Source organism: Helianthus annuus, chromosome 2 (genome assembly GCF_002127325.2).
Source record: "Helianthus annuus cultivar XRQ/B chromosome 2, HanXRQr2.0-SUNRISE, whole genome shotgun sequence".
Lineage (NCBI taxonomy): Eukaryota > Viridiplantae > Streptophyta > Magnoliopsida > Asterales > Asteraceae > Helianthus > Helianthus annuus.
In genome coordinates, this window is record NC_035434.2 from 61,315,316 (window position 1) to 61,330,370 (window position 15,055).

Sequence of the window (15,055 nt, forward strand, 5' to 3'; positions counted from 1 at the left end):
AGTGAGCCTCGTGGCAACCAATACATGGATGTCGTGGACCCCCGCACAATCTACACGTAAATAAGCTGAAATTTGTGTAATGCCCTGTCATCCTGCACAACACAACTCAACTACCAAGTGTAAATCATGAACATAAAAGAAATCTTTTTGGTTTTTTTTTAATTTTTTTTTCAAAACTAATACACTAAATAACACACGTTGCGCACTACTCCCCGGCAACGGCGCCAAAATTTGACGTGATGTCGTGGTCACAATCAAATTTAATCCAATTACAACTAAGTAGCTAGTGGTAAGTGGGTATCGAACACAGGGAGTTTGTGGAATATATGTTATCTAAGTGTATATCTAACTTGACTAAATTAATCTAATTGCAAATAAAATAAATTCAAGAGTGGGTTTGATTGGTTGATTTTTAAAACTAAGATTAACTAATTAAATTGCAAAAGAAAAGTTTTGGTTGTAAACAATTAGAGACGAGTGACCATCTTTAGTTTCCGGTTTGCTTCAACATTTGTGCTATCATTCACTAGAAAGAACTACATAGACATAATTCATGTGCAATTACTTGTTGTGATGAAAGGGAACTAAGTACTCAGATTCCTAGAACGTGAGGTTGTTACCCGATGACCAATTGACCCTTACCCGATCCTAGTTCTACCCATGATATCTCGATTGCCAACGGCACCAAGAACGTATGGTTTCAAAATAGAATAATCATAAGCATCAACAATTTACAAGCAAATAAGAACACACCATGATAAATAAAACATAAATTCAATTTGCCATTCTAGAAATATGAAATCAAGCACAATTGTCTCTACAAACCTTCAACTAAAGATGACCATAAAGAGTTTAGCCATCCATGGCTTCAACAACCATCATCACATACATATCAATGTTCATAGGAATTAAAAACACTAACAAGATGTTTAGAAATTGTTTCAAGCTCTCAAGAACACCCAAAATTCGTCTCCAAAGTGTATGTAACCGAATGGGAATGATTGGACTTGAAAGGGCATCATAAATCCGCATTAAAAGGTGGAAGTTACACATTTACGTAGGTCAGCGCCGTAAGCTACGGTGGCCACCGTAGCTTACGGTGGCTTGGAATGGCTTACGGTGGCTTTAAACTGTCATACGGTGACAAAAAGTGCCAGTGAGTGCCGTAAGCTACGCCAATGGCCGTAGCTTACGGCAGGCTTCAGCCTGAAAACTTGTTTTCAGCATAACTTTTTCGTTTCAACTCCATTTTCTTCACCGTTTTCGCTCACGTTCTCGTAATTTCGTCCTCTATCATGCTATCCTCTTAATTCTTCAATTCCAAAAATTGATTTTTTCATTTATTCTCCGTGTTCCTTCCATTTTAAGTTCCATTTGCACCTGCACGTCCAAACAACTAGTAGTTACCAAGTTCAAACAATTAAACGTGTAAAGCATGGGATTTTAATATTTTTAAGGCACTTAAGGGTTGTCCTACGGACCACCCGTCACCGCTCTCGAGTGATTCACTAAAAAATACACATTCGGCCGAGTGTTGAGTGATTTCTCCCGTGAGGTATGTGAACTTGTATATAAATGAAATTTTAAAAAGGCATGTTATGCCCAAATAAGTAATTTATCTTATGAAACGTTCTAAATAAATCATAACGAATAGGATTGTAAATAAATAAAAATAAAACCCAAAAAGATCTTGGATTCCCGACACTCTATGACAAGCCAAAAACCTTCTCTTCTACCCATTCCATTTGGGAGTGTAAGCCACATTTAAAGAGTTTTGCTTGAGGACAAGCAAAAGTTCAAGTGTGGGGGTATTTGATGTGTGTAAAATGTAACATATAAATTACATCAAATGAGGCATAAAACTAACCCTTTTTAAGTACTAATGTTGGAAAAAGAGTGTTTTTGTCTTCCTTTTGTATTTTCAGGATTAAATGAGCTCAAATTCACAAAAGAAGCAAAAACACAGCTAATTCAAACATAAATACAAGAAAAGGAACAAAAGTAGACTGCCCGAACCCTCAACGGCATCCTCCCAAGCAAAGAAGAGAAAACAGAAGCCTGAACACGCCCCGTGCTCAGCCAGCACGGGGCCGTGCCCAAGAAGCAGCAGAAAAGACAAACCTGTAGAAGCTTCTATTGCCCACCACGGGGCCGTGTCCAGTGAGCACGGGGGCGTGGCGAAAGTACAGCAGGCGCATTAATTGTAATTGCGAATTACAATTAATGGAGAGAGAGAGTGTCAGACGACCACGGGGGCGTGTCCAGCGGACACGGGGCCGTGCCCAGCCTTCTGTTCAGCCTATAAATAGGAGTGCTTGGTTTCATTCCAACTCATCCCTTGGCACACCACCTCTCTCACACTTTATCCACCACCCACCACCACCATAACACCATCATCCACCACCATCATCCATTGTCCATCGTAGAGTGTGTGAGTCGTCTCGGGATCCAAGATTGATCGTAAGAGTTCTTGACAATCAAGGCCATGTTTGCCTAAGTCTCTTACATCACTTGGTGAAGACAAGTGTTTAGTATAATACTTTTTATTTTTAATCTTTTGCACTTTTTATTTGGTTTTGTATTAATGACTTTAATAACTAGTTGCTTATGTTGAAGGTGATCTTTCCTTATCGTTTGTCCGTGGTGTCTTGGCATTATTTTACTGTCTATATAAAATAAAAGATTTTCACCATTCATATCTCCACGGTCTATATGGAGGTATGTTGGCTACCTGGTCGGGGGTTAAGGGAACGGTTTGGTAAGGGTCTTGCCCTTGTTCAGCGTTTAGAGGTCCTGCAAGGGACCTGGGTCAAATTTAGTAGGATCTCCTTCAATGCCCATAGGTATTGGATGGCGGGGATCCAAACTCTTTGACCCCCTCATAAGTTAACTACTATTAATACTATAACCCGACTATTTAGGACTGTATCCCTGCTGACTCAGACTACTTAGCCGAGGGTAACGTCACCGCCAAAAGCGGGGCCTACCACAATTTGCATTAATAACTTAATTCATTATCTTCCAATAATCCAACCCTTTAGGATTGTATCCTTGCTGACTCAAACTACTGGGTTGAGGGTAACGTCGCCTTCAAAAGAGGGGCCTACTACAATAACTAAGATAATCTCTTAAACAAGTGCAAAAGTGCGAAAATAATCAAAGGTTATACTAATACACGAGTCGGATCCAAGTGATTCATCTTGTCTATCTGTTTTTATTTTATTTTTATTTTTCAGCATTTAGTTAGTTTTTATTTTTCTAGTTTAAAAACCTTTTTCTAACTTTTTGATTTGATTAGACGTTGAGGATAAACCGGTACTAAAAGCTCTTGTGTCCTTGGACGACCTCGGTATCTTACCAACACTATACTACGTCCACGATGGGTGCACTTGCCCATATGTGTGTTTAGTGTTAGTAAATATCGTGTTTTATAAATTTAAAACTTGGCTAAAAGTGTAAAAGGGCTTAAAATATATATAAAAAATATAACACACTTCACGCACATCAAGTTTTTGGCGCCGCTGCCGGGGACAAAAGGATTTTAAGAAAGTTAGGAATCAACGGCCTAATCATATTTTTATTTTTCTTTTAAATTTTTAGGATTTTTCATAATTTTTCAGTTTCTGCAGAGCTCAGCACGGGCCGTGCCCGCTGAACACGCCCCCGTGCTCAATCATTGGAACTGGCAATCCTGTTTTAAGTCAGACAGTAAGCTGAACACGGGGTCGTGCTCACTCAACACGCCCCCGTGCCCAAGATTCTCTTACTAAAAACAGAACCGTTAGATCCCGGCGGTTGATAATTTCTGACATAAACATGAGTGATAGTAATTCTTTTTACTTTCGGCACTCTTATGGTATGTGGTGTCAATTATGTGGAGGCGAACATGAAGAATTAAAATGTTACTTTCTAAATTATAGGCCCCACTATATAGACCCACCAATTCCTTGTAACCTTAAGTGGGGCGAAAGTAAAAATAAGCAGTATCTCTCCCTCGAATGCGCCCAGCCAGATATTCTAGGGGAAATGCTCCTTGACGAGTTTTTTCAACTAGAAGAACTAATTCTAAATTGGTCAAAAGAACTTAGGAAGGATTCTATTGATCTGCCCCAAGACGATGACCATGAAGAAATGTTGGAACCGCATTCCGACAACCTCGTTGCTCCCGAAAATACCTTCATACCTAGAAAAGACTTGGACGATAGTCGTCCCTGTGCCGATTGTGCCGTGAAGGACTCTCCATCGACTTCGTTCGGTGCATACATAGACCTGAGCGATTCGGCATACACCTTCTTTAACGAGAGCCCGAGAAAGGGTTGGACTTGTCCACCTAGAATGAAAATAGGAATTACCCTCACCGACAACCTCTTGCGTTCTCGCCTTAGTATAGGACAATTAAGGTATCTTAGGCACTTTGGGGTTGTTCCAACCAATCAAGAACCACCCGATATCAATAAGATCCTTAGGGAATCATATGATTTCAAAACACTTAAGTTTGTTTTAATCAAAATGGTTTTTCCGGAAAATTAGTTTTGTTGATTTCATAAACCACTTGTAGGCTACGAGATTATTTCATCACATTGTTTTTCTTCACAACCACTTGTAGAAAAAATAAATCAAGTTCAACTTAATGTCCTTGATTCACCACTCGTAGGTAAAACCCACTTTTTACCACATGTAGGTTTACTCAAACACACATATACAAGAAAGATGCCGATTCATGCTCCATGCTTACCAACCTGGGAGCTCCGGCAAGTCAGGGTTTTTAGTTAGAGAGATTCTCCCAAGCCTGACAGTTCTTGGGAGATTCTGAGTTTCCAACACTCAGTTGCTTACCTTCCATCTTTTTCTCATAAAATTCCTTAACCCCTTTTACCTTTCCATCAATCATTTTTCCAAAAATATTTTGGACTGTGGGGTTGAAGGCTTTTTCAACAACAAATTCTTTCTTTTCAGTAAAGAATTGATTTGAAATTTCAATTTTTCCAATTTTTAGTTTAAAATTTTCAGCCCGCAGTGGTGGAAAGTTCGCATCATCCACTGGCGGTACTGATTTCTCACTTTTTACAACAATCTGTGGCTCCTCTGATTTTGTGGAATCAGATTCATCACCTGAACTATCACTAGAATTCTTAACAACACACTTTTGGTTATTAAGTTTCTCCTTTCTTTTGCCAACACTTTTCGAACATTCACCAACCTCAAAAGTTGAATTTTCAAAAATTTTAAATCTTTTGGTTGGCAGTTCGTTTTTCTCAATAACTTTCTTTTTGATTTTTTCAGAGACTCCCTGTTTTGATTGGATTGCCATTGGACAATTCTTGGCAATGTGACCAACTGTTTTGCATTGAAAACAGGTTCTTGTCTCCTTTTTCTTCTGAGCAATGTCTTTCTTCATTTCCTCTTGCTTCTTTGCAAGGAATTCTTTGTTTGTCTGCTTTCTGAACACTGGCTCTTTTTCTTCTTCAGATGATTTTCCTGAAACAAAAACAGTTTCTGGTTTATAAGTTTTCTCATTTTTATAATTTTTAGGTGGAATAAAACCTAAGTCTTTCTTTTTGAAATTACCGTTATGGTTTGGTTTCTTTTGAAAACCTGAACCAAAACTGTAACCCCTTTTCTTGTTTAACCTTTGTTGCACTCATGAGGTGTAAGGTCTTGGTTTTTTAATAAGATTTAAATCTTTTATTTCAGAAATGTTAATTTCTGTTAGTTTGAAAACCTTTTTGATCATCTCAGTTTTGACACCTCTTATTGGAAAATCTTCATCAAAATATAATTTGTCTGAATCATTCAAAGTATAAGCTACTTTAAATGTTTCGTCACTCAAATTAGATTTTGACAACAAAAATTCTTTATTGTAAACTCTTTTGCCTTGTTTGACTTTTTGACTTGACATGTCGGACTCAGACTTTGACTCTGATTTTGACTCCGACTTTGACTCCTCTGTTTCATCTTTATCCAACACCTGATCGACCACTTTCTTTATTAACTCAGACTCATGATCAGTGTCAGACGATGTGAACGTGATATCAATGTTTTCTGGGAAGTTATCTGATGACTCAGACTCCCACTGTAAGTTTGTTGCCTTTTTGACTCTTTCCGAATTTGGATTTCGAGGAGAATATCCATTTTCGACCGGGGGTGGACATTTGTTGTAAACAACACTTGGTTTCTTACCAGATGTCTTCACTTTATCATCTTCTTTTGTTTCAGATTTATTCTCTTCAGAAGTTTTTTTCTTTTTCAAACGTCGTCAATTCTTCCACTATTGGGTAAATCCTGTCAACCACAAAAGTAGAACATGAGTAACTTTTTAATAATCTATTAACTCTCTCGGTTTCAATTCTTTGTGTTTCTAACTTCAATTCAAGCTCAGCACACTTCTCAGTGTAATAGTTAACACTATAAATCTGTCTCATGTATGCTCCTTTAAGTGTCTTCATTGCTATAGCTTGTTCACTGCTCGACTCGTTGTATTGATTCATGGCTTTGTTCAGAACATCATATGACTCTTTTATTCTGTTCAAGTAGTGAATCAATTCACTGTTTTGCTTTATCAGAGAGTCACAGTTCATACACTTCTCAGAAATCTTGACTGCATCAGCATCTGTTTTAATTTCAAACACTGGAACTTCTTTGACTTTTCTCACTTGAATTTCTTCTTCAACTTTTTTCTTTTTCTCAGCTTCAGCTTGTCTCTTTTGCTCTTCTTCTTCTTCTTCTTCTTCATATTTCTTCTTTTTCTCAGCTTCAGCATTTAAATGTTTTCTGATTTTTTCTGCCCAATAGTCATCAGTATAATCATTAACAACGTGAGCAACAAAAGCTTGACCCTTTAGAATTTCTTTATCAGGACAATACTTATCCCAACTAAAATTTTCCTAACTAAAACCTTCTGGTAATTTCTCATCATCTTGATTTATCAGACATGCTTTACTATCTGCTGGAATATATTTATCCCAACTGAAATATTTTAATGAACTCTCATTATCTTGATTAACAAGACACACTTTCTTTGAATCTTCTATCACCTTTCGAGCATGAGCAGTTTGTTGCTGTTCTTGTTGATATGGTTATTGAGCAACTTGATGATAAATCGCCTTTCGATAGTAGTCGTTGTTTCCGAAAGGATTTTGAGCTCCGTTTGCTTCGCGATTTGTGCACTCTCTCTTGAAATGTCCCTTTTCCGTGCAACGAAAACAAGTAACTTCAGATTTATCAAATCCTAAAGTAGAAACATTTGCATCACGAAAATCGTCTCTTCCCGTAATTTATTTTAACTTTTCTGCTCTTCTCAACACACTCGCCAAGCACCACTTTATATCCATCAACTCCATTTCTTCAGCATCAACTTGATCGTAATCCTCTTTAGTCAACATTGGATTTCCGATCTTTCCCGCAACCAAACTTCCATACGACTCTAGCACAGTTACCAACAGAGACATATGACTTTTTGCAATTTCTTCCAAATAGTTTTGATCATTTTCAAGATTTAAGGCAATGTTACATTGAAGAACTTTGCCACTCTTTGTTGCGGAAAAATGTGGATCAAATGATGGAAATGAAGTAAATCCTGTTTTGCTGCTTGATCCCTGAGATGAACTATCAGTAGAACCTTTTGCATTGAAAGCAGTTTCAATCTTTGGTGACAAATTGGTCTTCTCACTAACACCACTTTTGTAATACAACCCAATGTCTTGTTCTCCATCATAGTTCTTCATCCTTGCTATCTTTTGTTGCTCCATCTCTTGAGCTTCAAGCTGTTTAATAAAATCACTCAACGTTAGATCATTAAAACCCGGTTTATTTTTCAGCATCATAAGATACGTGCCCCACTTATCATGTGGCAACGCATCTGCTAACTTTTCAATCAATTCGTCTTTTTCTTTTTGAATGTTTAATCTTTTCATATTTTTCAATAAATTGCAATATCTTTCAATGATCTGCTTGGTGTTTTCAGTTCTCAATCCTCGGAATAGATCAAATTCTTTCTTCATAAGTGATTTTTTGTTTTTGAGCATTTCATCACTTCCAAGAAACTTTGCTTCCAATTCTACCCACATCGAATGTGCACTTCCATTGTGTTGAAGTAAAATCAGGATGTCTTCTTTAATCGCTTGTTGTAACAGACTAACCATCAATTTTTCATCTTTGTATTTCTTTTTCTCATCAGCATCCAGATTTCTAATTTCAATTTTCACCCCATTGTTCCCAACTGGTCTACTGTATTGAAATTCAGTATGTTCCCATGCATCTAAGTGATATGCCTGAACCCAATTTTCAAAACGTTCAGCCCATACGCTATACTCCTCGATACTCCTGAGCTTAGGCGGTTTTTGTGTTGTCCCCGTTTCATTCTCAAGCATCGTACTTTGAGTAATAGTCATCGGACTAGCAAAGGCATTATAAAACTCGTTATCCATGATTCGGTTTACAAAAATTCACAACCAAACAGTTTCAAACGAAATATCCTCTTCACACGAAATCAATCTTTCACACGGAATCAAGTTTCAAACGAAATCAAAATGAAGCTTTACACAAAATTAGCTTTCGTACGAAATTAACTGTTATTTCGTACGAAATAACACTCTGATAAACACTCTCAAGCGAACTAACTGACTCGTGCAAAATCAAATGCTGATTTCGTACGAAATAATGAACTGATGAACCGCTTCACACGAAATAATGGTTTCGTGCGAAATCAAGTCTGATTTCGTGCGAAATTACAGCATTGTTCAAACGAAATAATATCAGCTTTCGTGCGAAATCAAACTTTCGGACAATTTTTCCCAAAATTGACCAAGAAATACTTTGAATTTGATTCTGAAACTTTCTAGGGTTTGATTTTTTTTTTCGCACAATATACTTGAAAATCAAACCATTTTGACCGTGAAATTATGTTTAATTTTGAAAAGAAGGTGTAGAAATCAGAAATTGCAGCTGAAATGGTAAGAACTCTTCCTCCTGAGCTATGATACCACTTGTAGGATCGTTTTCAGACCCAAACGAGTCGATCAGAAGAGGTCCTCACCAATATAAAAGGCGAAAACAGATGTATCGATGTTATTTCAGCTGAATTGCACGAGAAATCACTTTAAACTGTCTTTCTATTGATATTAGATCGATTACAATGCTGTAGACACTTCGGCAGAGCTTCGCTACCGGAATCAGAATCGTTACAAATGAAATGGCACGATGGGTATTTATAGGCTGATGATTTCGCACGAACCAGTTCATGCGAAATAGTGATTTCGCACGAAATCACTCAAGCGAAATCAACATTCATACGAAATCATATTTCGTGCGAGATACCAGTGTAATTTCGTACGAAATAACCTATATGTTATTTCGTGCGAAATACCTACAAACACGCTTTTCTTGTTTTGCGTGCCTTGATCTATCTAGTACAATACAATACTCGATACAAGACGAAGTCGACAGACGTATGCACCAACAGTTGTCTGTGTCTTGAAGGCACTGACTATAATGGCTGGCTCTCTTGCGGTCTTTCTGTTTTCTTCTTTGGCTACAAGCAACACTTTGAGGGCACCGGATCTTTTGACTTTTCCAGCTGGTGAAGGGCCCCTTTCAACCGCCTTCTTTTTCCCTGCGGATACTCATTTATGTTGTTTCATACATGGGCTTGAAAATCTCTCAGGTGGCTGGCTTTTATCAAGACTTTGTTCATTCATCGACAACATTGTTCACCTTCTCTCTACTTGTCTGCTCCTACCCCTATTAAACAACACCATTTATCAAATTAGGGATGTTCATTATTGGAACCCAACTCAAAAAACCTGAAATTCCAAGTGAACTGAGTTTGTGAATCTGGAACCAACACGAATAACCAGAATTCAGATAATACTAACATTTTTATCTTTTAAATTTTTTTATCATTTTTTGAATTTTTTTTTTGTAAATTGGTTTATTTGAATTCGTTTCGTATTCGAATTCATCTAAATGAAACTGAATTCGAACACCCAACTCTATGGAAAAACCCCCACTATAAACAAAATCTATTTATAACCCTAACCTCATTCCAGATTTCGTTCATTTCATTCCCTTCTTACGAGATAAACAAACCGCAACCAGATCACCCGAACCATCCGAATCCTCAATCGCCTGAATAACAAACTCTCTCTTTGCACTCCAGAAACACATGGCACGGGAGAATCAAACTCAATCTTGTAAACATACACAAACTGCAACTAGTTAGTAATCCCTATCCGAAAGAGAAACATACATCGAGCTAATCAAGTCCGAAAGAGAAACATACATCGAGCTAATCAAGTCCGATTGAAAGATGAAAGCAGAATGAGCTCCGATTACAAATTCCAGAAGATATAGACCTTTATTAACATCTATTCACACCCTTATACATATGAAAAACATATAATAAAGAAAATCTGAAAACCTTACATGTTATCTAAAAACCTTACATGTTAAGATAGCAGAAATCATATGTTGAAACGGAGGAGGATGTAGGAGACGAAGATACAATGAATCGCTAGAAGAAGAAGAGTTGAGGCTTTAATGGAGAGAACATAGAGAGAAGAGAGGGGTTGAATGTAGTACCAGCGACAGAAAAAAATTAGGGTTAAGTTAAAAACGGTCGAGAGAGACGGGTATGAAATATCTTGCTTATGAGAGTGACAAGTGTTAAAATAATAGGTGAGTTTATGTATGGATGACACCTAAGTTAAAATGACTTTAATATATTAGAATAGATAGATTATTACTTATTTTTTATTATTATATTTTCCATAAACATATATTATATTAGATCTATCTTAAATACAAAGGTGTCACCTATCAAAATATGAAAGAGGATCAAATAGGAACTGTAGTTTGGGTAGGAAATAATGAGATTGTGACATGTGACAAAATTGAAAAACAAATGGGTATGGGCATTTTATTCAATCTCATCTCATCTTTTTTTTTCAGTGCATCTTCAAAACCATCATTTTCAAAACCATCAACTTCAACATTTTCTTCATTTTCTCTCTTTATAATCACCATATCATATTGCGATTCTCTTCATCAGTTAATGTTTCAAACACTCAATCAACGTGTTCTTCATTTTTTTTGAAGAAACCCAGTTCAATTTTACACAATTTTCTCATTTTTTAAATGAATCAATCGATTTGTTCGTTAATGTGTCTAACATTCAGTTTTTGTTAATCGTTGAAGAAATCTTAAGAAATCGGCTTCAAACTGTGTAAGAAACCTGAAGAATTCCGTCAATCATTGCGTTTTACGATCTGAGTTTTTTTATTGCATTTTACGATATGGGCTTTAGCATTGTGAACTGCGTTTTACGACCCGGGTTTTACCATTGCATTTTACGATATGGATTTTATCATTGTGAATCCTGTTTTACGTTTTGGGATTTACCATTTTGAGTTACGTTTTACAATCTGTGTTTCGAATTGTGTTTTACGATTTGGGTTTTACCATTGGGAATTGCGTTTTATGACCTGGGTTTTCGTATTGCGTTTTACGACCTGGGTTTTACCATTTTGAATTGCGATTTACGATCTGGGTTTTCGAAAAAAAAATTCAAAAGTTTAGCAATAGTATATTCGTTTTAAAGTTAAAAAGTGCTCGTCTTAATGGTGCAATTTTTATAAAAATAATGTCGTATGAAAGAGTTATTAACGTTTTAAAAACTGGGTAAATTGGAGGAGAGAAAAACCATTATCTTGAATGGATTAGAATACCCTTACACAAACCCACGTGTCATTTTTTTTTTCAATTTCACCCATTTAATCTTGATCATTTATATATTAATATTATTACTTCCTATCTTTCTTATCAAAAATATTTTCCTACTGTATTCTTGTCCATGAAATTCCTACACTCATCATTTTAATTAAGATACACATTCACTTTTTTAATTTTTTAATTAGGATATTAAATGATTCAAAAACTATTAATTATATCATTTTAATTAAGATAAATATTCACTTTTTTTAATGTTTTAATTAGGATATTAAATGATTCAACAACTATTAATTATATAAAATGATATAATTAATAATACACAAATTACAAATATTATTTATTAGTTACGATTGATAATACTAGCAGAAAAGTCCGCGCGTTGCGGCGGGTGTGTCTGTTTTGTTGCCTCGTAGTTATTGTTGGAGTTTGCGGTGTGCAGTGTATGTGTGGTTTTTTGTGGGTTATTCGTTATAGTGACGTGTGAAGTAAGAAGCAACAACCTAGTTACATTAGGAACTCAAAACTTTAGATTTTTTTTTTCAGGTTGGGCATTCATTAATCTTTATGTAAGTTTTCAGTAATTAGGTAAAAGAAAGTTGTATTCCGAAAATAAAGTAAGTAAACCTTAAAGGTTCACACTTTTCACACCATTAAACTCACTTCAAGTGTAGCTACAATTAAATTCCTTATGTTCTACAGCTGCAGTGGTATTTTATTCATTTACCGTCATATTCTAATCATATTAAAGAAAACAGATGAATATAAAGAAACCAAGTTCGTGACAGGTTTCTTGTAAACTACTTTCTTAAGACAGAATTTCATCCATTTTAGGACTTTCTCAGGTGCTAATCCCATTAGCTGCTCAATGTCCTGCACTTTGTTTAATTAAAAAAAGTTCAATTAAATAGAAATAATTCACAAATTAAACAGATTGCAAATACAATAAAAATTAAGATTTACATTGTTGTCCTCCATCGATTCCACAAATTGAGGTGTCTTTCTAAGGTTGAGCTAAATCTGCTAGGAGTTGCAGCTGAAGATACCAAAATCACAGTAGGAAACATAATAATCGACATGTAGGTTTCAAAAGCAATACATAGTGCGTAAAAGATGATCAAAGTAGTGGGAGAACCAGTTACGTAACCGTTTTGTGTATCGCATTCCAGGTAATACAAATTAGTACATTATGTCATTCGTGTGGTTCTCAAAGTAGTATTGGTTTTGAAATGAACACCCATAAAAATGATTTAATGAACAACTCACCTTTTTAATCTGATATATTAGTCCAAGAACAAGATGAGGCTGCAAAATTGACAAAACAAAATGTCAGATTTTCAAAAGTAAAAGCATGAAAATATGAATATGAATATAAATCTAAATAAACCTTGATAATAACTTACTCTTCCCTCATCCAAATCCTGGTTGCCAATATTTAGGTGCTGTTTGTTTTCAAGAGATAAAACGTCTATAGTCTGCGGACCACATCTGCACACATCTATAGCTGAAGAGGTGGACCAAACCTCTGCAGTCTGCAAGAAGAAGACTGTTTGTTTTTAACTTCTACAAGCTGCTGAAATAAACTGATTTTACTAAACTTAAAAGAGTTTTTCAACAACAATTAAACAACAATCATAATCAAACAAGATGAACGACAATTATAATCAAACAAACAAAAACTATAATCAAACAATTTATCAGGATGAACATCATTTCTTTTTTAGCACCATCATTTTTATCTACTACAGCGAAACATCAAAAGCTTAATATTACTCAAAGCGCTAGCGGCAAAGCGTGTAGCCCGTTTGTCTTCTATTTAGATGTAAATCAAGTGTTTCATTAACATAATATTAAAATTTAATATTAGTCTAAAAAAACTTAGCACAAATCAGTATCTACTTTCAAGTACACTCAATAAGCAAACTGCATACAGAACCTCATCTCTATCCACAAAAACCAACACAATAATATTATTATTAATCAACATTCAACAAACCCGAACAAACATTGCACTTCTAATTCCACAACTATATCAACAAATAATCAACAAAGTATACAATATATGTGTATGCTATGAGATATTAAAGAGAAATTACTTTTTGAGGGTCGTTTCTTGAAGACAATCTTGTTTTTTCTCTGACGTTTAAGCACAGACAGAAGATTCTTCTTTGCAAACTTACGAGCTTTCTTCCCAAGCTTCTCCATCAATCCGAGAGTTAGATTCTACAAATTTCTATGTAAATTTACAGTTACGGATTAAACAAAATCGGATTGAAGGCTCCAACAAGGGTTTTGGCAGCGTTTGTGCAGTGGGGAAGTGTCGGCTGTATAGGTGGGGGTCTCGATGTGCGGTGTGACAACCCGAGATTTCAAGTTCGTATTACTTGTTCATAAATTTGTTTGGCAATTAGTTTTATTTTATGTAATGTGAGATTGTTTGAAAGATTAGAGTCTTGATAGTTAGTGAACTCGTTTGTGTAAATGTGCAATGTTACTGATTAACGAAAGATTTTGAAAACTTATTAACTGTTTAAAGTTAGGACTAACACACTCTCATCCTCGGACCCGATGAAATATAGGACTTTTGTCGCTAGCCCTTAATGACGAAGAATGATTTTCGTCATCTTTATGTCCGACGAAATATGTATTTCGTCTGGGAGTGTCTTTCGCTGTGATGGGCTTCCGGCCCAAGTGAAGCCCAAACATGTCTCGATTATATTTATGCGTAGGGTGTTAGTTAGCGAAACCCTAGCTTTCTTTACAAACCGTCGGCATCACCTATCATTCCTCTCGAAGTCTTCTTGCACTCTCGTGAACATCTCCTCATTCAGTTAGCATTCTGTCAACACTTAACAGATTGTTTGATGATTGTTGTGGTGCATGTAATCTTTTGTGGATATAGGATCTTGTTTGAAACAGACTGACATATTGTATTGGTTAGGGTTTCAAATGTTCCATAAACTTTATATTGCTGTCGGTTATTCATGATTAACGGATGCTTTCATTGCTGGGTCGAGACTCTTGGATACATGTTTCGTGGTTTTGAACACTTGTTTGGAAACAGTTGATTAACATTTTACATTATGCTTCCGCTGAACGTTTACTTTGGTTTTAACTTGTGACTTGAGATTTTATTATGAAATGAATGGAATGTTTTATTTAATTATTTATTATAGTTCAATGTGATTAGTGGCTGGATCCTGGTACGTCACACGCCCTGTGGGGGTTCCCGCGTGTGGTATTTTGGGGGTGTGACAGTTTAGTATCAGAGCCACTGGTTATAGTGAACTAGGTTTTAAAATGTTTTTATAAAACCAGACTATAACCAAAC

General features: G+C 35.9%; 1 long non-coding RNA gene across 1 annotated transcript; it reads right to left on the reverse strand.

Annotated features, from left to right (window-relative positions):
• Positions 1 to 6,984: 6,984 nt before the first annotated feature.
• Positions 6,985 to 10,562, reverse strand: LOC110904626. The gene is made up of 3 exons (XR_002572673.2): positions 10,443 to 10,562; positions 10,333 to 10,352; positions 6,985 to 6,994 (listed from the first exon to the last, which is right to left on the reverse strand). It is a non-coding gene; the product is annotated as an uncharacterized LOC110904626 (long non-coding RNA).
• Positions 10,563 to 15,055: the final 4,493 nt, after the last annotated feature.